The sequence below is a fragment of the Microtus oregoni genome, unplaced genomic scaffold (assembly GCF_018167655.1).
Source record: "Microtus oregoni isolate MIOR12 unplaced genomic scaffold, Mior012 000017F_ref0000208, whole genome shotgun sequence".
NCBI classification, from domain to species: Eukaryota; Metazoa; Chordata; class Mammalia; order Rodentia; family Cricetidae; genus Microtus; species Microtus oregoni.
In genome coordinates, this window is record NW_024543076.1 from 10,491,029 (window position 1) to 10,515,509 (window position 24,481).

The following is a 24,481-nucleotide window of genomic DNA, read 5'->3' on the forward strand; positions in this document are numbered from 1 at the left end:
TTGAATAAAACATGTTGTGTGTTAGATGTGAATTATAGATCAATATAGGTGTTTTTCAAAGCTTGCATTTAAAAATTAAAACATATATATGTGTGCATATGGGTTAAAGCATGCTATGATGTTAGCTATATCCCAATGGATACATGCCTCTGCATGTAAAATGTTAATTATCATTGAAATATTCTAATGCAATAAAGAAAGAAAGATAGTCACTAATCCCATGGTAACCAACCACAGTGCTGGAGAGGACTGTGCTTCATGGGAATACAGAAGGTACATCAGGTCCATGTCTAAGTCTGAAACTATCTGCATCACTCTGGCTATGGATGGATTACATTTTCCATCCATTTTTGCAATGCATAAATATCACGACTTGATCAAGCTTTCCCTTCTGGAAATTCAGACAAAGCTCTGGGTGTAAAGACATTCTGCCAGCAAGATAGAATGTCCTTTGTACTCTAGAACTGCCTTCTCTACTCCCACTGGGTTATGGGCGTTCCACTGGTAACAGTAACACTGTTTACAGGACTGTGAAAAATATTTTAGCTTTTCTTCTTCATTTTAATACTTATCCCAAAAACCAACGAAGTAACCTTGGTGTGCCCATTTCACACTTGTGGAAAACAAGACTTGGAGAGACTAAAACCTGTGGAATGGAAACAGAGAGGTGATGGGGGAGGGACTAGGAGGAGAGGAAGGAGGAGAAACTGTGGCCAAGATGTAAAATAAATTTATTTTTTAAAAAAATCCAGGTATGTTATGGTCTTGAACAGTTTGCTATCCGGCAATGTAGTTGCTCTTGATTATCTGTTTTCACAAAGTTTGAGCAAGAACAGAGCTTCCACTGTGTATGGGATGGTATCTAGTCTGCTGGGATAACCTTCAAAGAGAGCATCAAAAGGGAGACTTGTGCTGCTGTGTCCAGAGTACATCGGGTCTCACAGTTGGTTTATAATTTACCTTACAGGCCTTCCTATCTGTAATATTTTTCCATACATCAGCAGGAAAGTTTCCTTTCATTCACTCAGAAAACCTTCAGATTCTAAACAGGTATAAAATATGTAAATATATGTATCTATATATCTGCATATACATGCAATACATATATGTATATATTTATATAGAATATCTGGAAATCAAGAAAAATAGAGCTTATCCTCCAGAAGGGAAAAATAAATTTAAAATTGTTCATAATAAACAATTGTTATGTATAGTGGTTATAGGAAAGAAAACAGAAAGGAACACAAGCATGTAGCCATGTGTCTTTCTATAACTTGGGGAAAAGGGAGGAAGGAAAGCTAAGAAAAAAAATGGACAACAGGTCCTGTCAGAAAGGTGCTCGGGTTGTATTACAGCAAGAAGAAAGGGTAAGTGGATATAAGCCCAGAAGTGTGAGAAACATCATAGTTCCCAAATAAAAAGGGGTTACTTGGGAGAGTTCAGATTCAAGATCAGCCTGGGTTTCCCTGAGTCTGAAATGCCATTGTACAGTTCATTTTGGACTTGATCTTAAGTGTGCAGTGTAGCTAACCTTGGCCTGAATATCTATTCTCATTTAACCTCCTTTTGGGTACTAGTGTTTGACTTATGTTATACTCTGTATTTAAGATCCACTCTCTCTGTATGTTGAACTGACAGAGGGCAGAGAACCACAGCCCTTTCTTGAGGCATGTGGATACACTGGTAATTGCCTTAAGCTCTTACAGCAGATTGCCTAGGTTCTTAATCTTAAAGAGTGGATGAGTTAAGGAAAAGTCAAGAAAATAGGAATATTTCAAAAATGTAGTTATAATTGGGTTACTCATTCAAATGTGTTCTATGACTGTGTATTCATGCAAATGTTTCTGATAGGGAATTTTTATATAAAAGTATGTGATTGAGATCCCATAAGCCTGATATTTCTTTCCTATCTGCTTTTCTGCTTGCATACATGAAGAACACCATGGTGTGCTGCATAGTCAGTAAAGGAGAAGAATTCTGTCTAAGTGTAAAGCTTGATTATTGGCTCCTTTGTTACTCAGAGAGATACTTGGCACCACTGAAGTCTTTAATTCCGACTTTTTAAAGGGGAGGGGTTAGCTCAAAGATCATAAGAGTTACACATCCTTCCCAGCATACTTCTGAAGGCTCCTGCCAAAGACTGATTGGCTTCAGTCAATCTCTGTGCAGGGATTGCACATTCTGTTCAGACCCAGGGTTTTCCCATATCAGAGTGTCCACATGGGGCACAAGCGCAGTTGTGTAGGTGAGCCACCTGAGCTTTATGTACTTATTAGATATAGGAGGAGTTGTACTCCATGGAAAAAGCACAGAGGTAGGACAAAATACTCTTAATACTTTCTATCCACCTACCCCAAATCAGTTATTAGAAACCTGCTCTGACAACATAGATTCTTCAATAAGCCTTACTCCCTTTTAATTAAATTTTTTTATTGCTATTTGAATGGTTTATTTTAGAAAATATCACACATGGGGTCTGGTGGTTGACTCAGTAGGCAAAACACTTGTTGCTGAAGCCTCAATTTGATTCCAGAGACCCATGTACAGATAAAAGAGAGAGAAACAATTCCACAAAGTTGTACTCTGACCCCACAAGTCATCACCCTCCAGCACCTACCCTACCTGACAAAATAATAAAAATAATTTAAATATCTAGTAAAACAGATTTCCATGGCATTTCATGCCTGGCTGTAACTCCAGTCCAGGAATCCAGTGTCCTCTTCTGGCCTCCAAAGGCACTGCATGCATGTTGTATACAGACATAATTGCATAACAACCATATCCATAAAATCTGTAAAGAAAACCAAACAAGAAACCAAAATAACAACAACAAACTGTTTGGTGTGGTGGCACATGCCTTTAGTTACAGCAGTGGGGAGGCAGAGGAAGGCGTGTCTCTAAATTTAAGGTCACCCTGGGACAGCCAGAGCCACAGAGTGAGACCCTAGCTCACTGGGGGGAGGGGAGGAAATCTGTTTTAATTAAATTATATTTAATGGGCTTCAGATAGAACTAAAGTTTTAAGAGACCAAGTTTTGAGTACACATCTTCAAAAAATGATTTAAAAGCTTAAAACTGATACCACATATGGTTAACGAAACATTTTCTTCTATGAAAACCTAACTTAAACTTAAAATTTAGTCTCATTTGCTATGACTAACATGTAGCAGAAGTTTTTGAGAACACACTGAGACCATGGAGGTCAATGAAAAGTCCCACTCAAAAACCAAAAGACCAGCGCTGAAAAAGTATTCAGATTTTACTGAGGATGAACCTTGAATTCCTTCCACAAGCTCTTACACGTTATACAAATAGACTTACTGCTAGTGCCTTTAGATCCAACACTGGTATTAATACAATATGAAGTGTTACTGAAGTGTGCGATGCTTTAAAGGTTCTGATTCCTCAGCGCCTGTGACTAGAACTTGAAAGAGTCAACGTGAACAACGATTTCCCACCACGTGGTCATGCTCGAACAGGATAACCGTGTGCCCCACAGGAACAAGAGATGATTAGCCACCACCAGAGCCAGGGCACAAGTTCTGGGCGTCACCCTCGGGCATAAGATCTCTCCATTCCTAAGGAAACATGAATAAGAATGTAAGACACTAATCTGGTTTATACATAAAGACAAACCCTAAAAAAAAACTGAGAAAGGTTTTTTTTTTTCAGCATTTTGCTGTAAAATATTTAGTAAAACACCACTGGTTTTAGAAATAGTGGATTAAAATCTAGTTTTTTGTTTGGAAGGTTATGTATTACAGGCTTTGTGTTTTTAACAAAAGGGTGAATTAAACTTTGGTAGAACCTTGTGAGCATCACTCACAGTGAAGAGGCAAAGAGAAGGTGTCTCAGACCCTTATAGACTGGCAGCACTGAGTTCAAAAGAACAGGAGCACATGTAGGAAGTGTCCAAATCTTTGGAAAGGCTATATTTCTAAAATTTCAACATGAAGGCTCAAGGCTTAGGTTTTACATTAAGAGAAAAGTAATAAAAATTTAAGATTCCTAATAATTTTAACCTGCATATAACAATTCTCCTAAGATTTCATATTCACAAATAATGTCAATATAGATTTCTGTTTTAAATTTATAAACATATTTATTTAAAAACCTCTTTACCAAGAGGAAGTCAAACCATATGCCTGTTTCTTATTCTTGTTTATTTTCTGAATTAAGGAAAAGAGAGAATTACATAAAAAATTTAAGTATGCTGCTATAGATAGAAGATAGATAGATAGATAGATAGATAGATAGATAGATAGATAGATAGATGATAGATTATGGAATCTCAAACTTTACCTAATAAATATAGCACATTAATGTTAAAGTCCCATAGCATTTGCTATGTTGTCTAAGTATTAGAAGAGAAGGTATGTATATGTATTCTTGTACAAAGAACATTTGTGACTACTGCAGGTCACAGCAATTCTCTCTTACACTTTTCCACACTTATTCCATTAGGGCTTCTAAATGAAAGTGTTAAAGATAGGCAGGAAATTAAAAGCGGTCATAAGGAAAAGCTAAGTTGTGTTTACAGCCTTCTGCTTATTGAACTGAAGAAAACGATATACGATTTGAAGTGTCCTGTGCCTTTTTTTTTCTAGTGCCCTGTCTTCCATAGTTGGCATTTCTATTAGTGATCGCTGATAGGAGCAGAAAGGACCAGACCCCAAGTGCCCTCAGACTGAATACTTGATTTCTACAACAGGTTCCTCTCCCTCTCCACCACAAGCTCCCGCCCCCACATCATACATCTATGCAGATCTCTCCCATCAGCAAAGCTGCTCCTCGGCGTTTGCTTCCGTCAGCTGTCTCACAACTTGTCTCCACTGTGCTGAATTCTGGGTCAATATGAGGAGTGTGCTAAGGTTTCCACATATAAGAGATGGGTCCAGCTACTGTGAAATGTCTCAAGGAAGTAGCGATTGACCAGTGGAAGAGGCAAAGTTTCCACTAAACTAGCAGACAGGTCGGACACGTTCTGTGGCTTCTACAGGCAGGATAGTCACAAGGGCGTTTTCCATAGAATGCCCTCAAATAAATCACACGAACACTCATAGCACCATGATCTGGAAAGAATGAGCCTTTCAAATTGTGATACAGTGGAACTGTGGGTTTCTCCTTCCTTCCTCTAAAATGGATGTTAACTCATTCATTTAACATATAAATACTAGTACATGCACCGTGACATATTGGACAAACGTTATAGATAAAAATGTAGTTAAACATAGACTAAATAGACATCACTAGTTGGCCACTGGTATTAAGCACAGACTGTATAATACAGTCCTTAATTCTTCCTTATGACAATTGTTAATTAATTGCTGTTTCCTGTTTATCTTTTCTGTGGGTATTTGTTGGAAATGATTAAGACGGTGATAATAATAGGGCACCTCCATTTACATTAGGTGGCAAGCAGTTCAAGGTTCAAAGACATAACTGACTCTTTCTCAATCATCCTGGTTATATTCTTTCTCAATTGATTACTTATAGCCCCACTTTATAAATGCTAGTCCCCAATCTTTGATCTAGACTACAAAATCATAGGTTGGATCCTAAATATAAAACTATTTTAAAACTACCCAGGTAATCGTGTTTTATAGGCAAGGCTGAGACCCACTTGGCTTCTAACTGACAGCCTGTTGTAGGAGAGACCCAACCAATCACTTTACTTGGGGGCAGGATCCCCAAGGATATTTTTTACTTATAAAGATTGCGGTTGTGCTCCCGTCCGCCCCTTCTGCTTTCCTATTCACCGCAGGAACCTCTGGTTCTGTAAGTCTATTTCCCCATTAAAGCTGTATATATTTTTACAATCTGTCTACATTCATTTTACGCTGATAGCCTGTGAGGCTGGCCATGTTGATCTGATTTTAAATATGACCTGACCTGCTGCAACCAATGCTATGCTAGAAAAGAATACAACAGTTATCATCATTCGATAGCACTTAGCTTCTTTAAAGTTTGGATTACTTTAGAATTTTGCCAGACTCAGTTTCTATGCTGTTCATTTTTATAAAATACAAATTAAGTAAGCAGCATTTATTAAGCTATATATAATCTTTAAAATTACACACCGTTCACTCTGCTTCCTTTCAGAATTCTAGTGTTTGCTTCCACGATTCTTTGTCTTCTAAGTTCTCTCTCTAGCCCTCTACTTGTTTTGTTCCTTCAGCCTGAGCCATGGTCTCTGCTTCTCCACTATCTAATCCCTTTCCACTTTCAGAACTGGGCATAGGTGCCATATACTCTGTACAAATATCATTTGTTCTGCCCAATCTTTCTGATTCCCAGTGGAACTATGGGGACTTTCCAACGACTCCAATGGGAAATTCCTTCTCTGGTGACTTCCCTTTCTCTGGCAAGCCTGTCACATGTCTTTGTGTGTTTACCACTCTGTGTTTCTCTCTGCATTCTACATTCCAGGAGCACCAGAAGCAGAGCTGCATCAGTAGCCATTGTAGCTCCACCAACTGGCACAGTCAAAGCACACAGTAGGTGCTCAATAAATGTCTGTGGACGTAACCTCTAAATTATTACTTTCATTGACTGTTTGTGGGGGGAGCATGTACATGTCATGGTGCACAAGTGAATGTCAGAGAACAGACAATTTGTGAGAGTCACTTCAGACATTTTACTATGTGGGTCTTGAGGATCGGTCATGTGGTAAAGATTTGGCATACACACCTTTACTCATTGAGCATCCTCACCAGCCATGGACATGTGGTTTTTTTTATTTTTATTTTTTTATTTTATGTGCATTGGTGTTTTGCCATAGGTATCAGGTCCCTTGGAACTGGAGTGACAGACAGTTATAAATTGCCATGTGGGTGCTGGGAATTGAACCCAGGTTCTTTGGAAGAGTAGTCGGTGCTCTTAACCCCTGAGCCATCTCTCCAGCCCTTTTGTTTAAATTTCTTTTAGACATGTGGTTTTAAACATGCACAGGTATAATAAGTGACAATTCCCTAGATGGGGCAAGCTCAAATAACTTGCATATCAAACGTCCAAACAATTGATCACTGACCTTCCATGTATTGGAGAAAGAGATTTTCCTTCTCTCATTTATTACACATGATTCCTTAGGAAAATCCTTAGCTTCCTTAAACTTAAATTTGAAACTAGGAGAAATTACTGCCCCAACTCCCCGCACACCACCAAAAACCTTGGAAATGCATAGCACAGTTGCTCTCTGACCCTCAGCGCTTTCCTCTGGCCACGGTCTTAAGGACATACCAGAGAGATTCATGAACACACATAGGACTTTCTGCTCTTCCAGGGAAAGCATTGCCTATGCTACTACATAGGGCCCTTTGTGATGCATCCCTGAGGAACGGTGAGCTCTGCGACAAGATCTCAAGGTCTCAGTGTGTTCATTGGCTTCTTGGAAGCTCCTAAGTCCCCCAGTGTAGACACTGCCTCTTCTATGAGTTGTGAGTGATGTGCTTTGTGTTGAAGCAGAAAAAATGTTGTTCAAAGGATAGCATAATAAACTAGTCATTACTTCTAATTGCTGCTATTAGCACTTTAAATTTTCCATTCTCCGGGATTATTGTTGTTTGCGTTAAGCAGCTCTAACACTTGCGGCACTTGTCGACTTCGTCAAAGATCAAGATGCCATAGGAGTCTGTTTGGGTTGTCTTTTTCAGAATACGTAATTTTGTTGTTGGATTTACTACAGACAGTTGTGTGCTCCTTTAATGAATTAAAATTTAAATCTGGAACACTAGCTGAGCCCAATCCACCCACTGCTGATTCTGAAGCTCCTTAGCATATCAAAGTGATAAGAGCAAAGAGAGCAAGCACAGCACAGGAGACCCCACCAGCTGTATGAAGGGAAAGGATGCATGGTCTCCCAGGCAGTGTCTACAGCACCGGGGGCATGATTTTGAATATTCTACACTCATTTATATTGTTAGGTACAAGAAATACCAGCATTTTGCTATGCAAACTGTGTCTCAGACTCTCATATACCTTTGGACAGAATGTGTATCCTGATTTTTGCTTCATTTTTACGGAAGATAATCTCTGCGCCCCTGATCAGGTTCCTGCTTAATCAACTCACTTTGCAATTTCCTCAGGTTTCAGTGGTTCTGAGTTAGTAGGAATGGGAGTGAAAAGTGTGCGCCTTGCTACTTGTAAGAACATGGCTGGGATTCAGCTAAAATATTAGGCAGGATTTGAAGTCTCATCAAGTCTCCCTTTCAAGATCACCTTGAAGTCTGAATGAGATCATAAGTCTGAATGAGATCATCAGATGTAATCAACCCCAAGGCGGCTGCTTTGTTCACTCCTGTATTTCCTTTGCTTTGAAGAGGGCCTGCTGTAAACAAGTATTTACATATGTAGACGTTCAGCCATAATGCTTGATGTATAGGAATACTAGCATATAATAATGGAAGCTGATAGTATTTCTTCCGAAATCAGTGTTAAGGGGACACATAATTACTCAGTAGACAAGTTTTAAGACAAGAGACTGCTATTGGAAATATTTGAGAATAGGTTTTTTTTTGTTGCTGTTGTTGTTATGTGGATTTGTTGTTTCATAAACTTGTACTAACAGTGTGTCTAAGTATATCCTTTTGATAGATATAAACTATTTATATTGGTGTCTTGGTTACTGTTTAATCACTGTGATGAAACACCATGACCAAGACAACTTTTAATGAATAATATTTAACTGGGACTTGTTTGTGGTCCATTATCATTGTGATGGAGAGGACAGTGGCAGGTAGGCATGCTTGGTGACTGGAGAAGTAGTTAGGAACTTACATATGATACACAAAATTGAGGGAGAGAAACTCGTTTGTCATGGCCTTTTGAAACCTCCTCTAACAAGGCCACTCAGACTCCCATAAAGCTAAACCTCACAATGCTTCCCGAACAGTTTCACTAACTGGAACCAAATATGAAGATATATGAGCCTATGGAGACACCCTTACTCAAACCACCACAACTGGTCACATCTTTTCCACTTGTGACATCAATGGTATGTTTCCGTAGTCCACTGGTAATGTGACTACCCAACACAGGCAGAACTTTGCTAACAATGACAGATTCTAAACATTCTTGGTTAAAAAAAAAAAAAAAAAGAAAGAAAGCATGGAGAAGACATTGGACAAAGGGGTGAGCTAAAATCTGGAACTGAGAAAATGGTATATAAACAAATAAAAGCCATCTGTGTTTGGCACTGGAGTAGCACTATGTGGATGCACTTCTAACACAGCATGTGCCTCATTCTGTTTTTCCAAATGTTTTCTTAGAGCATCAAAATCTGTAACTATTAGATTTTTCTTACTGACTGATCTCTTGCTTCTAGTCTTGGACCCTTCACCCCAACTTGAAACCAGTTTTCAGGATAATCAAACTAAATAGCAGTCCAGATCATGTCATTTCTTTCAAGTCCATCATCAGAGAATTTAAAGACTTAAGGGATTCAGTCCAAACCATTTAGACAAATAAAGGAGACATGCATGTATAATTGGGCTTCCTTTGGATTGTCAGTTTCCAAATAATGACATGGAGACTTCTTATTATGGAAGCTTGACCTTAGCTTAGGCTTGTTCCTAACTAGCACTTATAACTTAAGTTAACCCATTTATATTACTCTAAGTCCTACCTAGTCACTTATTATCTCCTCTCCATATTATATGTCCAACTCCCTCTGCGACTTGCTGGTGAATTCCCCTGCACCAGTTTCTAACACCAAATTCCTATCTCCGCCCAGAAGTCCCACTTATTCTCTTCCTGCCCAGCTCTTAGCCATTCAGCTCTTTATTAAACCAATCAGAAGATGCTTAGGCAAATGAGGTAAAGCAGCAACCTATCTTCACAGTATGATCAAGTATACCACAACATGTATGATTTAATTGTCTCTCGTCATTCACTTTATCCTGCATTATACATTTTATTCCAATAACTGCACAGCCCTTGAAGTGTTCAAATAGCCTCCATTTCTTGAACTGCCACAAATCAGGTTCCATAATGTCCCCCTGCACACTTGATCTGATTTAACCCTTTCATCCGTCTAAGAGGTAAATAAAATTATTTGAAGCGTACCTGTGAGAAACTGTAAGTACTAGAACCAACACTTGAACATGAACTCAAGAATCCCTTAAAACTACTAAACTGTAAGCCATAATATATTCACAGAAGACCTGGTGCTAATTCATGCAGACCTTGTGCGTGTTACTCCAGTCTCTGTGGATAAACAATAACTTAAACACTAGCCATATTCCTTCTCTCATAGTGTTACAAGTACCTTTTACATTTCAAATGCAAATGTACTTAACTTACCATAACTGAGATGTGGTTCATTTTACTTCTTATGAACATAAAATACAAACATACACAGACACAGACTTATATTGCCATTTATTTGTGTGTATTTTAGACATTTCTCGTGTTTTATAACCATCACTTTGTTGACTGCATTAATATTTTTCTGGACTGTTTTATTTACTGCATTTTTCTAATCTTGGACATTTGACCCTTGCAATCATACATAGCTTTCTTGAACACAGAATTTGTTTCTGTTTAAAGGTGTCATTAAGAGAAATTCTAGGAATTGAAATCAGGTCACAGAATGTAAACATTATTATTATCCTTTGCATATTATTTTCCAAAAGAGCTGTATCAATTTACAAAATCACTAGAAGTAAGAAAAGCAATGAACCTCTTACGCTTGGACAATGATACACATTTCAGCAGTCCTAACTTTAAGAGGTCATTCAATCTCAGAACCCACTGAGTTAATTGTTTTTATTTCCTTGTTATTAGTTTTTCTTTATGTAGTTTTGGTATTTGGATTTCTTTAATTTTTGTTTTATTAGATATTTAGATTTTCTTCTAAATTTGGGGGTAGTGTTCAAATTTTATAAATCACAAATTATAATTTTAGTATAATATTTAGAATTGGCTACATCAAAGTTTTAGTAGATGTTACCAATTTCTCTATGAGTCATCAAGTCATGTGTTTCTTTGCATTTCTAGAGCTGATTATTATATTCCATGAGGCAAGCCTCTTAAGTCTTTCTATTTAAAATTACTTTATTTTCACACTACTCACTAAATTTTACCCAAATCCACCTAGTTCCATTTCCTTTCTATACCCATTCAACTTTGTGTTCTCCTTTTAAAGTTTTGGAATTTAATTTTATACTCATCATGTCTAATTTGTACTGTTCATTTATTCTTGGGTATGTTGCCCTCCACACTAGAGTGTGATCAACTTATCAGCAGCTATTATTTTTTTTCAAAAAAAGAAAACTGACTTTTCCTCTTCAAGCAGTTGCCAATTGCCAATAGCTCCTTGGTTAAAGGGGAGATGTCATACCCCCACCACCACTTTCTATGCTAGAACTTTTTCTGGATTGAGTTCGCATGGGTTTCACTCATGCAGTCATAAATGATGGAAGTTCATTTGCACAAGCTGCCAGCTGTGACCTGAGGACGCTATTCACTTAGAGTATCTAATGCCTATGGCCCTTAAACCCCCCCCCCCCAATCTCAAATGACTCTCAAGTCTTGGGAGGTGAGAGTATGATATAGATATCCCATTTATGGCTGAGTGTTCCCCAGCCTCTAATTCTTGGCATCTTGTTCAATTGTGAGTCACCATTAGTGGTGACTGACCCACACATTATACCATACTCCCACAGTCACTTGTTTGTGTTTTTGTTTTGTTTTACAAAGCCCAACAGAGCACATTGGAGGAAAGGCAGCATCTTCATCAAATGGTGCTGGTCTAATTGGATGACTAATATATAGTACAATTAAACTGGATTTTTATCTTTCATCCTGCACTAACCCCAATTCCAAACGGATCAGAGACCTCAGCATAAGTCCTGATACTCTGGGTCTGATAGAGGCAAAAGTGAGAATATGCCTGAACTCATTGGCACAGGAAAGGACTCTCTGGACAGGGAGATAGTGCAGGCACTTAAGCCAACAATTAATAAATGGACCTGATGAAACAAAAGCTTCTGTACAGCAAAGGGCAACATCTATAGTGACGAGGCAGCCTACAGAACGGGAAGAAAATCTTTACCAGTTATACATGTTCCAGAGACTTATTATACAGATTTTATAAATTTGTGATCTTTAGTCTCACTAAAACCAATATATCACTTGCCATTATTTTAATTAAAAATAACTTTCAATAAGTTTATACAACATTTTACTCTTAATTACTGTACACCTAGATGTTTTTTATCTTATTTCAAATAAAATAGTTCATGTTTTCTAAACAGTATAAACTTAGCACTGTGCTAAGTACAGTTATATATACTATCTCATTACACAGGAGATAATGTTCTTTATAGAATGCTGATGCCTGTGTGCAGACTGGAGTTTGGATTGATGATGTCTAGAAGCACATGGCTATTCAGTGACAGGGCTGTGGTTTGAATGCAGAACCGTCTTGACTCTGTAGGCCATGCTCTTTACTCCTACCCTTTACTTGCTAAACTAGAGTTATGAGGCATGAAGATAATAAAATTGAATTAGATTCATCAAAAAAAATATCTGGTAGTACAGTGAGTATTTCAATTGTGTAAGAAGGCCGGGCGGCGGTGGCGCACGCCTTTAATCCCAGCACTCGGGAGGCAGAGGCAGGTAGATCTCTGGGAGTTCGAGACCAGCCTGGTCTACAGAGCTAGTTCCAGGACAGGCTCCAAAGCCACAGAGAAACCCTGTCTCGAAAAAGGAAAAAAAAAATGTGTAAGAGGAAAACAATTATCTCTTTAAATATGAAAAGAGTGAGTGTGTTTGCATGGTTCTCATTGTTTTAGGAGAACTACCTGCCAAGAACTGAGAACCACCTTCCCTAAGCAGAAGGCAGGCTCACACCAAAGAAAGAGTCAGATATTCCAAGTGGTTAGAAAGTCAAGGATTTAATCAAGAGGTATTTACTCCTGAGGCAGTTTCAGGAGGCAGTGAGACAGGATAGTTTTTATAAGCACATCAGTCTAGACTTTATAAAAGGTGAAGGGGTGGGGGGTGTACTCATCATAAGAAGTCCAGCTGCTGGTGCCTATTCATTCTCTCGTAAAGGAAGAATTTTAATTCTTCACCTTCTGATTCATATTCCCGATTGAGAATATATTTCCTCTGTTGCAACCATGCCTTGACTGTCAGCCCAGCATCCAGCAACTCTCCTCAACCACATACTTCGGACAGATTTTCATAAAACTGTCTTTAAACCTAGTAGTGAAAGTCAGTTCTGTGTTAATGTGTACATGATGCCAGTTCATGAAAAGAGAGTCTCCACTGCCAAGACTGCTCTCAGCGCCAAACTCTCAGTGCAGGAGTCTCACTAGGGGTGACAGAAGATTTGAATGAAGAGGAGCTATGTGAACTGAATGGTTGGGGGGTGAAAAGTATACATTTGAAGAACTACAATAAAGAATCAACAAAATAGAAACACAGAAAACAGTCCAAAGAATCAATGAAACAAAAAGTTGTTTCTTGGAGAAAATCAACAAGATTGACAAACCCCTATCCAAACTAATTAAACGACAGAGAGAGAACAAGCAAATAATTAAGATCAGAAATGAAAAGGGGGACATAACGACAGACACAGAGGAAATTCAGAGAATCATTAGATTTTACTACAAAAGCCTGTATGCCACAAAACTAGAGAATGCAAAAGAAATGGACATTTTTTAGATAAGTACCATTTACCAAAGCTAAACCAAGACCAGGTGAACGATCTAAATAGACCTGTTAGTCACAAAGAATTAGAAACTGTTATCAAAAATCTCCCTTCCAAAAAAAGCCCAAGACCAGATGGTTTCAATGCAGAATTCTACCAGAACTTTCAAGAAGAGCTAATACCTATACTCCTTAATGTATTTCACAAGATAGAAACAGAAGAGTCATTGCCAAATTCCTTTTATGAAGCTACAGTTACCCTGATACCAAAACCACACAAAGACCCAACCAAGAAAGAGAATTACAAGACTGATGAAAGAATAAAAAAACTTGGTGTTGACATGTCATGTTCTCTTTTCACCATTATTAAAATTGAGTTGCAGCCTTCCAGAGATGAGTTAGAATAAGAGGGCTCCCTATCTACTTTGATTCCTTCTAGCAAAGGCACAAATGATGCTGAATTCCTGTTGTCAGTTGTGCATACATACCCCACTGTGTTGTGGCTTTTTTGACCCTTGACACCATGTCTGTCTCATTAATTTTTCTATCTTCTCCATACTTAGCACAGTGGCTGTGTACTCACTGTCATTAAACATAATGTATTCAGTTGGATCAATTCTTTAGGTTAAAAATTATCAAATCCAAGTATTATCATTAATAAGATAAAAGAGAGAAGTGTAGAGGACCATCCCCTAGGGTACCACAAACAGACAGAAACACATTTTAGAATGACAACTTGTTTTTTTTAATACAATCTCTACAACTTTGTTTTACATGGTATATAATGAATGAAATTTTGAATCCTTTCTTTTCCTCCATCCCTGTATATTTGGGGTTAGAATTGCACAGAACACTCAGACAACAACCACAGTGTAGCTTTTCAAGTTCTAGAGTTAGCTTGAAGTTTCTCATCACTTTACTAGTTAATGAGAACAAAATTCCACTGTCTGTAGTATAGGAACCCCTTCCAGTTTAATCCATTCACTTGTTGTTTTAGGTACTTTTTTTAAAAATATTACTTTAAAGAGACACCATGACCAAGGTAATTTATGAAAGAAAACATTTAATTGGGGGCTTGCCTACAGCTTCAGTGGATGAGTCAATGACCACACAGGGAGCATGGCAGCAGGCAGGCATGGCACTGGAGTAGCAGCTGAGAACTTACATCTTAACCATAAGTAAGATGTTATTGGCTCACAGAGCAAGACTGATCCTGGGATTTGGTCTGGGCCTGAACCTGGAACATTTGTGCAATGGACATTTGATAGTTACAAGACACTTATTTCATGACACTTCAATGTACTTCTGTAGACTTCCATGTGCTCTTAGAGGGAAGTAGTTAACTATTAGGGAGATTGTTTGGATCTCCTGGGATGGAGGATTGGGTCATCAGTGGACACAACAAAATGGGTCATTTTTCAATCGTTACTGAAGCTCGGTTGTTTGCATTCTTCACTCATATTTGAAATGTAAAAAACAAAAGTGGTTAGTGAAACTGGGATTACAACTAAAACTTTCCCTTTGCTCTCTGAGTTCTGAGCAAGGACATGATCTTTCTCAAATTCTGTAAAGTGCATACGTGCTTGCATGAGTTCAGTCCCACTGTCCCTTTCAACAACCTCTGCAGCAGCTGGCCCATTCCATCCACGTGCTACCAGCCATTTGACAAATTCCTTTTCAGCCAAATTCTTCAGACCAGAATTCTTCCCTAGTGTTGGACTATTATCCTACGTGAAGGTGTATGTGCCTGTGTGTGCATATGTTTGCAACTGATTTCACACATGCGTGTTTGTAGGCATGCTACGGGAATGTAGTTAATATAGCTAGTGAGAACAATGCTTCTATGAACTAGGCCTTGCCAGAGCCTCTTTACCCAACTCTACACTGCAGTCTCATCATGTGCTTAAGAAAGCGCTGCCAGCTGGCCTGGGTCTGAAAAAGCATGGGATAAAACCGGACTTGCTGAACATAGTGGACAATGAGGACTACTGAGAACTCAAGAACAATGGCAATGGGTTTTTGATCCTACTGCATGTACTGGCTTTGGGGGAGCCTAGGCATGCTCACTTTACTAGATCTGGATAGAGGTGGGCGGTCCTTGGGCTTCCCACAGGTCAAGGAACCCTGATTGCTCTTCCTTCGAGCAGATGAGGGAGGGAGACTTGATTGGGGGAGGGGGAGGGAAATGGGAGGCGGAGGCGGGGAGGAGGCAGAAATCCTTAATAAATAAATAAATTTTAAAAAAAAAAGAAAGCGCTTCCCCTGACAGGCGGCAAGTAAATTTGAAAATTAGTGGGAGCTTCTAGTGCCCAGGAGACACACACTGACATCTTCTCCTGATTCATTGACAGAGCCCGGCTGTCCTGTCGAGTGTCTCATTAACACGAGGGGCTTTGCCAGGCAGGGTGTCCAGATTTGCGTGTGTGTGATATATCTGGGCAATTTTTATTCAATCCATAAAATGTACTGAAGTCATAGTGCATGAAACTCCTAAAGTGCACTTGTATTCTGAAGACATTTTTACACTATTTTCTGTCTTCTGTTTACCGAGTACTATAGAACCACATATCTGGCAAAGCCAGAAACAAAAGGGGGCAATGTTTCAGTAATACCCCCTTCTCACTCGGTATTATGCAGAATTATTATTCATATAATTATTAGTGTTTGTTAAAGGGAGAGGGGAAATAGGCAAGGCATACATAGAGAGAATAAGCTAAAGTATTATTTTTAACAGAATATGAATGAATCAAGTGTTATCATTTTGACATTCTAATGGGATTCTGAAATGGAGACAAAAACCACTGAAAAATAGATTAAAGGTGTGCATTTCTCCAAAAGGCCCATGATTAAATTTAAAGTATAAGAAAAAGAAAACCTTCTAGAATTTTACAGCTTTTGTTTGTACCCTGATCATGTTATGCCAGGGTTGGTCAGGTCGCTCCCTCTCCTGTAACTTCTCTTCACAATTCAAGGGGGGAGTAGCATGTCATGTGACTCATCTACATGACGGTCAGGCTGAGACAGCTCATCACCATGTTGTCGGCATATACTGGTGGCTTTTCCATGGCCTCTCCCAAACTTCTCATTGGCCTTGTCAGTTTTCTACAACTTGACAGTTCAATACTGAGCAGATTGATTTCTCCAGAATAGATGAAAGGGGAACAGCTGAAGGTGATAAAAGGTTTTCCAGATTAGCAGGTGTTAACAAGAGAGATCTACTCTGGCTCTGGTAAGAGGAATATTTATCAGGGAATTCTTCAGAGCTTTAAAGTCAGAGCAAGGGAAATGGGCAGCTGTAGATCCCTCCTCGTGGTGCCTTCATTGCTTACCAATCTAGGAAGCAGTGTTTGTACCACTGCTAAGCTGGGTGCTTGGCACATTAACTGAATCTCCAGCAGAATGTGCTATGGGAATTATATCCTCCCCATTTTACAGAAAAGTCTGCCTAACCATGGAAGGCATGTGGCTCAGCTACAAAGCCAGTTCTGAGTCTAACGCCTGCTCTTCGTATTACACCTCATTGGCTCTGGAATGAAAAAAGAGATGGTCCTTGCAAGTCTCATGGATTTTAAAAGAATTCTCCCAGAATTAAGACAGGGGTGTAGATCATCTGTCCACTGTAGACTCTCTCCTGTCTTCTTCTGAGGGTCTGAATAAAAATCCAGAACTTGGTTGCTGCGGTGTGCTTCTGTATCGACCTTACCCACCTCCAATCTCTGCAGAAGCACAGTTACGGTAGTTGAGGAGAGAGTAAATCAGTACTAGAAATAGACTCACCAGGTTTGGGGCGTCTTTTAAGGATTTTTTTTGACCAATAATAGTAAAAAAAAAAAAAAGAAGGAAAAGAAAAGAAGAGAAAAATTCAATTGATTTAGAGTCATGGTGTTGGTTTCTTTCTGGTTCAGTTAGTGCTTGGGATTGAACATTTTGCCTTACACCTGCTAGACAAGCATTGCATCCCAGAACTCCACTCCCAGCTGAGCGAGTTTCACAGAGCAATCCCAGTCATTCTGTGGCTCCAAGACACTGCATGAAAGAATACTGTGCTCAGTGAAGTGTTTCCTGCCAGACACTGCCAGTGTTTAACTACCCTGCCTGCCAAGTTTACAACTCCACATATTCTACAGCCTAAGCCCATTCACCCCAATGCCACATAACTGAGTACCAATACGTGGTAGGCAGTACATTAAAACAAGTACCAAAATGTATTTGCACACAAGAAAAAAAAAAGAAGAACTGTGGAGTTAGTAACTCCTTGAGTTTCAAGAACTTCATCTGTATGTTTAGAAAAGTCAATTAAGTATTCTGAATCTCAGTTCTCTGACCCACAGGACAGGGCTAACACAGCATCCTTGGTCTGTTGTTGGTTTGGGAGCAGACTAGAAAGAGCAGCTGCTAAACAGTGGGCACACTCACTGTTGTTGCCAGCAATAGAATGTGAAGTGGGCAGCATTCAGTGTGTGTTGGAACACTGGAATGATGGTCTATCACTGGATGATGAGCCACACAGTAACAGACAGTAACACTGCCATTCATCTATTGAGATGAAACACCATTTGTAACTGAAGTACAAAGAAAGGGTATTTAAATGACCTGTCGGTTGAGGTAGTATGATTCCTTCCAACCGACCACAGCCAATCCTGGACATGATAGAAAGAACCAAGAAAGGTTTTGAGTATTTTAAAAGTAGGATGAGTCAGATGTGACAGCGCTTCTATAATCCAAACATTTGGGGGCTGATATCAAGCTCAGCCCTATATGGGCTATGTAGTGAGATTGCCTCAAAAATAAACAAGTGGATAGGAAAGAAAGGAGGGCTGCCTAAGAAGAGAATTCAGGAAAACACTGGTTGCTAGGAATTTTTTAATTCCAGAAGTTTTTTTACGTGTGTTCATTTTTGGTGGTGACAAAAATGGTCCCCAAGCCATATGGACCGAGATAAATTACTAGTAATTTGCCCTTTCTGCAATTGCATAAATTTTGGTGGGAAATTGAAGAGATCCCAGCCAACTTTTAATGAATCAACCCCCTCTGCTAGCATCAACAAAAAATAATAAGAAGAAAGCAAGCAAAATGTAGTTTGTAGCGACGTGGAATGATAACCACTCAACACTTGATTTACACTCTAAATGCAATAAATGAAGCTAAATGGGTTTGAAAAATCACCCACAAGTAAAATAAAATAGCTCATCCTGTTCAGCGCCAGTGGGAAAATAGGCTTGGTTTCACAATGAAGTTCCTATTTTCACCCAGAGTGGTACTTACATGAAGGAGTGGTCCTAAGTCCGCCAGTGGCCTTAGAGAGCTTGTGAACTTGTGCTCCTAACAGAGCACACCAGGGAAGTGGGTCAGAGAGCATCTCTCCAAGCAGAAGAAAATAAAAAGGGACCCAATGACATAGCACTAGATAAGGGTGCCCTGGCATTGTGCCTATTGAGAACAAAATTGGGAGACCAAAAATCATCTCTAGTCCAGTGTCTCAGCAATGGAGACTCATAATGGCTGAGTTAGAACCCATCAGAGTTCCCTCCAGACAGCTGCAAGGATGCTCACTACTTCCTTCTCAATGCTCAGCAGTAAGTCTTGTATGTGATGCTATTTATATACAGGATACAAAAGTCAGATACATACCGATATCATTAGATCATAAGAGATTCTGTCTCTCTCTTTCTCCCTCATTTTTCTCTCTCTCCAATACACACACATGCAATCAAAACATTCATATATGTAAAATAAAATTGAAAATTTGCACACAAAGAACCTACTTTTTAAAATATACTGTTTGCAGGATCAGTTTCCTTTGACTTCAGTGCTGACCCACTCCCCTAGAGCATAAGTATCTCGGTAGGAAGGCTTAAAACTCTCCGATGTGAGTGTATGGGACACCAGAAACCGAGATTCTTGGTTTTCTATGCACACATTTTCTCATTAGAGGTTCCTTCTGGCCTCACCATGCTTTTCTTTTCCCCGGCCACTTAATGAACAGTTACTTAAATGAACCATGATAAATTCCTGTCCTGGCATGGTCTCAAATTAAATCCATTATAAATGTTACTTAGGCTAAAATGCCTCTTATCGTGCCAGAAAATGAAATTACAGGATCGTTTTTCAGAATTAGGCAAGAAGAATCTGCATTCACAAATCTTCTCATTGAAACTAGAATACTCTGGTAGTCTGGTAGGGGTATACTCTGAAATTTACTGCCTTAGTCTGAGCTATTATTCTTAGTGTATTCTTGAGAGCGTTTCTTACTTCACTGTGCTTCAGTTTCCTCACAGAGAATACAGTATCTAAAATTCTAACCTTCTAAGATTGGCAATAACATTGCCAATGAATTATTAACTCTGCACGTATCGTAGCTGTCACCTGGCAGAGTAACTGCTCCAAAATTAGAAGGTTTTGAAGAGGGTTCTACTGAAACTGGCTGCAGAGTTGATGGAAAGGTTAGTACACATATTTGAGTTCCTAGAGCTAATTCATTCAGCCTTTCACTCACTCAGGGTTGCTAGAACTTCAATGTATTCTATTTAGTTACAGTGCTGAGACCACAATCCTAGTGTAACTGAGTTCGAAGGTGGAGCAAAGTGGTGTCCACAGAGCCTGAGGGTTTCTCCTGGGTACAACCCTTGTTACAGGAATGTCTTAGTTATTGAGAATAGATTAATTTATTTTTTAAATTATTTTTGCTAAAATAAAAAATAGATTTTGCTCACATTAATATATCTTCATTACAGTTTCCTTTCCCTTTACTCCTCCCAGTTCTTCCACACCTTGATTCCTACCCAGATCCACTTCCTATCTGTCTCTCATTAGAAAACCAATAGGCAGGAGGATGAAAGTTTTTATGTATTAGGTTTCCATATGACCTTCAATTTTAGCTCACTCCCAGTATTCCGTCCCCTCTCCACTTGATTCTCCCATTCCAGAACCTCCCCAGTCTTTCAAATAACTATCTATTCTACTCCCTTTTCTAATAAGATCTACCTACACCCACACAGTCCCTTATAGTATGCCTAACCTCTCTGGGTCTATGGACTGAAGTTTGCTATCAATGACTTAAAGCTATCATCCACATATGAGTGAATACGTACCATATTTGTCTTTACGGATCTGGACTAGCTTACTCAGGATGATTTTTTGCAAGTTTTATCCATATATCTGAAAATTTTATGATTTAACTTTTTAACAGCTGTGCAATACTCCATTGTGTAAATGTACCAAGGTGGACTTTCTCCTTCTTTTGATCCTCTAACTCTGAGCCTCTCTACCCTTTCTTCCTGCCTTCCTGTTTTTTTCTTTTATCGATATATTAAACTCTAATTTTCAAAAACTTAAATTTTTAAAGACTATACAACTATAATAAATTTCTTTTCCCTTATAAATCATCCAGTTTGTGGCATTCTGTTAGTGCAACAGAAAGAAGCTGTTGAGACAGCAGTGATTCACTGATTCCCTAACATAGAAATGCTAGGATTGTGCCATCAGGAGTACGACAAAAATAAACATGACATAATTGGGAATAATAAAAAAGTAGGAGACAACCGTTAAGAGACAAAATGACTGGAAAGAGGAGTTAAGCTGCCTCTGGCTCTGGGGAGGATGCCGAGTGAGGAAATGGAAGATCAGCTGAGCTGCTGCAGAGTGAGGTGGCATCCACCAAGAAGAAAAGCAGAGGAGGTCCGTCTAAGCAAAGCGCACTGTGCATAAAGTCAGAAAGGACTTCCAATTTCAATCACAGAATGATGTTAAGCAAGAGGCGGTTCTAGAGGGAACAATGTTAAATTTGTGGGAACTTCCAGAAAGATGGAGCAGAGTCACAGGGGTTGCTTTTTGCCACATAATTAGTTGTGTGTGACTAGTTCTCCCCGCAGACTTGCTTCCGTTCTGTGAGCAGAGATAGCCTTGTGCCCGGCAGTTGAGTGCTTGCTTTCCCAACACTTGTATTTGCTACCTGTTGAGGGGAGGTCTTACGTTTGGCTGGCTCTTGAAATAGGAAGTTAACCAGAGTAAGAAAAGAAGTAGCTTGGGTTTTTTTATACCTCTGTCTTGTTTTAACTAATTGGGATATGCATTATACCTTTCTCTGCTGTACACGGCCCCTCATTTACACACAGTAGTGACTCTATATGGTCTCCGAGTTTTGTTTGGATCTCTGGCCCAGGGTGAGTTTTTTGCTGTTTCATTTTTAGAAGCATTCTGGTGTTTGTAACTTGTGAAATTTCTTTACCTAATGGATACCACCTACCATATTGGTGGTCTTAAGAAGGATCTGTTTGCCTCTTCTCATTCATGGCACGTCATTAGATTCCTCCATCTGCTGGTGCAGTTAAAAGATTCCATTGCCTGAAGTCTTACCACATTGTCTTCTTTTCTATCTTTCCAAAAGTAGCACCTTTTCTTTGAACAAATTTCTAAGGAAGTCAGTTTTGGGGCGGGGTGAGGTTATTGCCTTCACCAGTTAGAAATTCTGTCTCCAAAAGAAAATGTATCTTTAGCCTTAAATACACTAAAAATGGAGGAAAATTTTACCCTTCCTGGCTTTCCAAGCACCTGTGGTTTGACTAACCAGGAGTCACAAAAAGTACCATAAAATACAATGAAAACATCCGTCCACATGGGGAAAAGTGTATTGCTCCGGATGTACAATCTCTCTGGTTCCTCACTGTTCCCTTGGTCTTCAGGTTGCCTGTGCCCTTTTGCTTTCAATGGAAAGGAATAACTAATTGCCCAATTGTTAGTAAGGAGGGTGTCTCTAAACAAAACATATGGTCTTTGTGACCTTTGGTTTCTGTTCTCAAAGCTTCCTTCCTCTCCTTCAGATGGTGATCACAGAAAAGAGCAGCCAGGCACCGCTCTTTGGCTGCTTCTGTAATTGCCTACACCAGCAGGAAACCCTGGGCTCTACTTTAAATTCTTAACTCTTTCTTACTATTCTGTAGGGAGACTCCTAAGTCTCAGAGCTCTTTACTAAAAACTATACTCCTACCTGTATCTGATACCATTCCAGCGATAATCAATTTTGCCCACTGAAAGATAGTATTGAATTACCACATTAAATCATCTACCTGGTAAGGTCATTTTATATCAGCCTTGTATGTGGATGTGCATTAGTTTCTGTTACTTACATTCATTTCTTATTTAAATAAGGAACTGAAAGCAAGAAGCCAGAAAAAAACTAATAGTTAGGAACTTCCATTCATATATACCCTTCAATTAATAATTTATGTCCAATATGCAGGTCCTTATTGTGCTAGGACCACAGTGTGTTCAAAAGGTGGATTTTATTCTGATTTGAAAACACTAAGATATCCTTAAAATTTTAAAAGTAATGCTGCTTCTGCAATCTGTAAGCATTGATGGAAAAGTCTGTAAGATATTTAAATGTTTTTACTGAAAGTAGCCTCAAATAATATTTGCCATATATAGGGCAGTGCACATATGCAATCCAAGAGGTCATATTGACTTTAGCCAACATTTCTCTAGTTTAGTTCAGAGTCTATTAGACGTTTCTATGCGCAGCAGTATTCAAACTCTTATAATTGTCTAAGGTAGTCATGTTAGCTGCAAAAGCCTTCATCAATATGACAGTTTCCTTGGGATTATTTACTGGATAGATTTTAGAAAAGGCATCTATACCTATTCATAGAGTACAGGTTCTGAATTTAAAAGAGTGTCCTTTAAAATATGCCCTATAAAAAATTTATGGCTTTGTCCACTTTTGTCAGCCCAAACCCTTCTGAAGCATAAATCACAAACACAGAAAAATTGTGTATTAACTGAGCAGATGTTAGGAAAGGGTTATAATAGAAACCAGTTCCAAACCATGCATCAAAAGACCCCAAGGAGTATGTTTTCTAGAGTAAATGTGCTATAAGCTAATACACAAATTAATTTTTCATAAAATATTTTAATAGCAAAACAGAGATGTTGGTCCTGTCTTTGGCAAAATATTTAGTACAGAGAGGGACTCCAGTGGCACTACTAATCACCTTTACAGTGTTCCTAGCTAACCACAGCCATTGCACACATTCACAGTCTGCAATGCCAACATACCAGCAATTCCAACTAAGCCAATGGAAATGGCTGTTTTATTCTTCTATGGGATAGAACAAAACAAAGAAAAATTCAAAAGTCCTTGTGTAGAGAAAGTAGGAAGTTACTTACTTAAACATATATATTTTTTAATTTGTTAGAAAATGGTATATCACTGTCACCCCTGAAAACATTTTTTGGGAGATAAGTCTTGGGCCTCCAAGCCAGGGTGTGGGGGCATCTTGTCATTTATTCTACAACCTAAAGACATTGTCTTCCTTTTCTAGTCCGGCTTGGCAAGCCCACTCCTTCAAGCTTCACACATAAGAATAGCTGAGCTCTTCGTGGGTTGCTTAAATCCTTGGCTTCTGGGACAAAGGAAACCCAGGCCGTTTCCTTTGTGCTTTCCTAAGGAGAATACAGTGTAAAATCCCTATCTACCTAACTGCCTGGAATATATATGTTTTGGAAATTGATGGAAAATGCTCCCTAGCAAGAGAGCTAAATAGAACAGGCTTCTAGGGAAGCATTGTAAGCAGGAACAAGATCCCAAGGCAGAATTTCCAAAAGAGAGAAAAAATGAAACATCAGCTTTCTTCTGCCCTTCACAGCTGCCCCTCTGCATGTTCAACAGCAGCCAACGAGCTGTGTTGTTAGAAGATATTCACTGGGGAGCGGAGGAGCAGCTGCTGCACAGGCAGCCGAATGCCCCAGCAAGTTCTGGCCCCAGGAACAAACACCTCGCAGGTGTAAGGTAGAGCAAGTGGGGTGGATGAAGCCCATCCACTGAGGA

The 24,481-nt window shown here is 39.1% G+C and overlaps 1 protein-coding gene across 5 annotated transcripts in view; it reads left to right on the top strand.

Annotated features, from left to right (window-relative positions):
* The window catches only part of Lingo2 (leucine rich repeat and Ig domain containing 2), a 1,050,166-nt gene that overhangs the window by 940,557 nt on the left and 85,128 nt on the right, over positions 1-24,481 (top strand). The gene's annotated exons all lie outside the window — the stretch shown is intronic.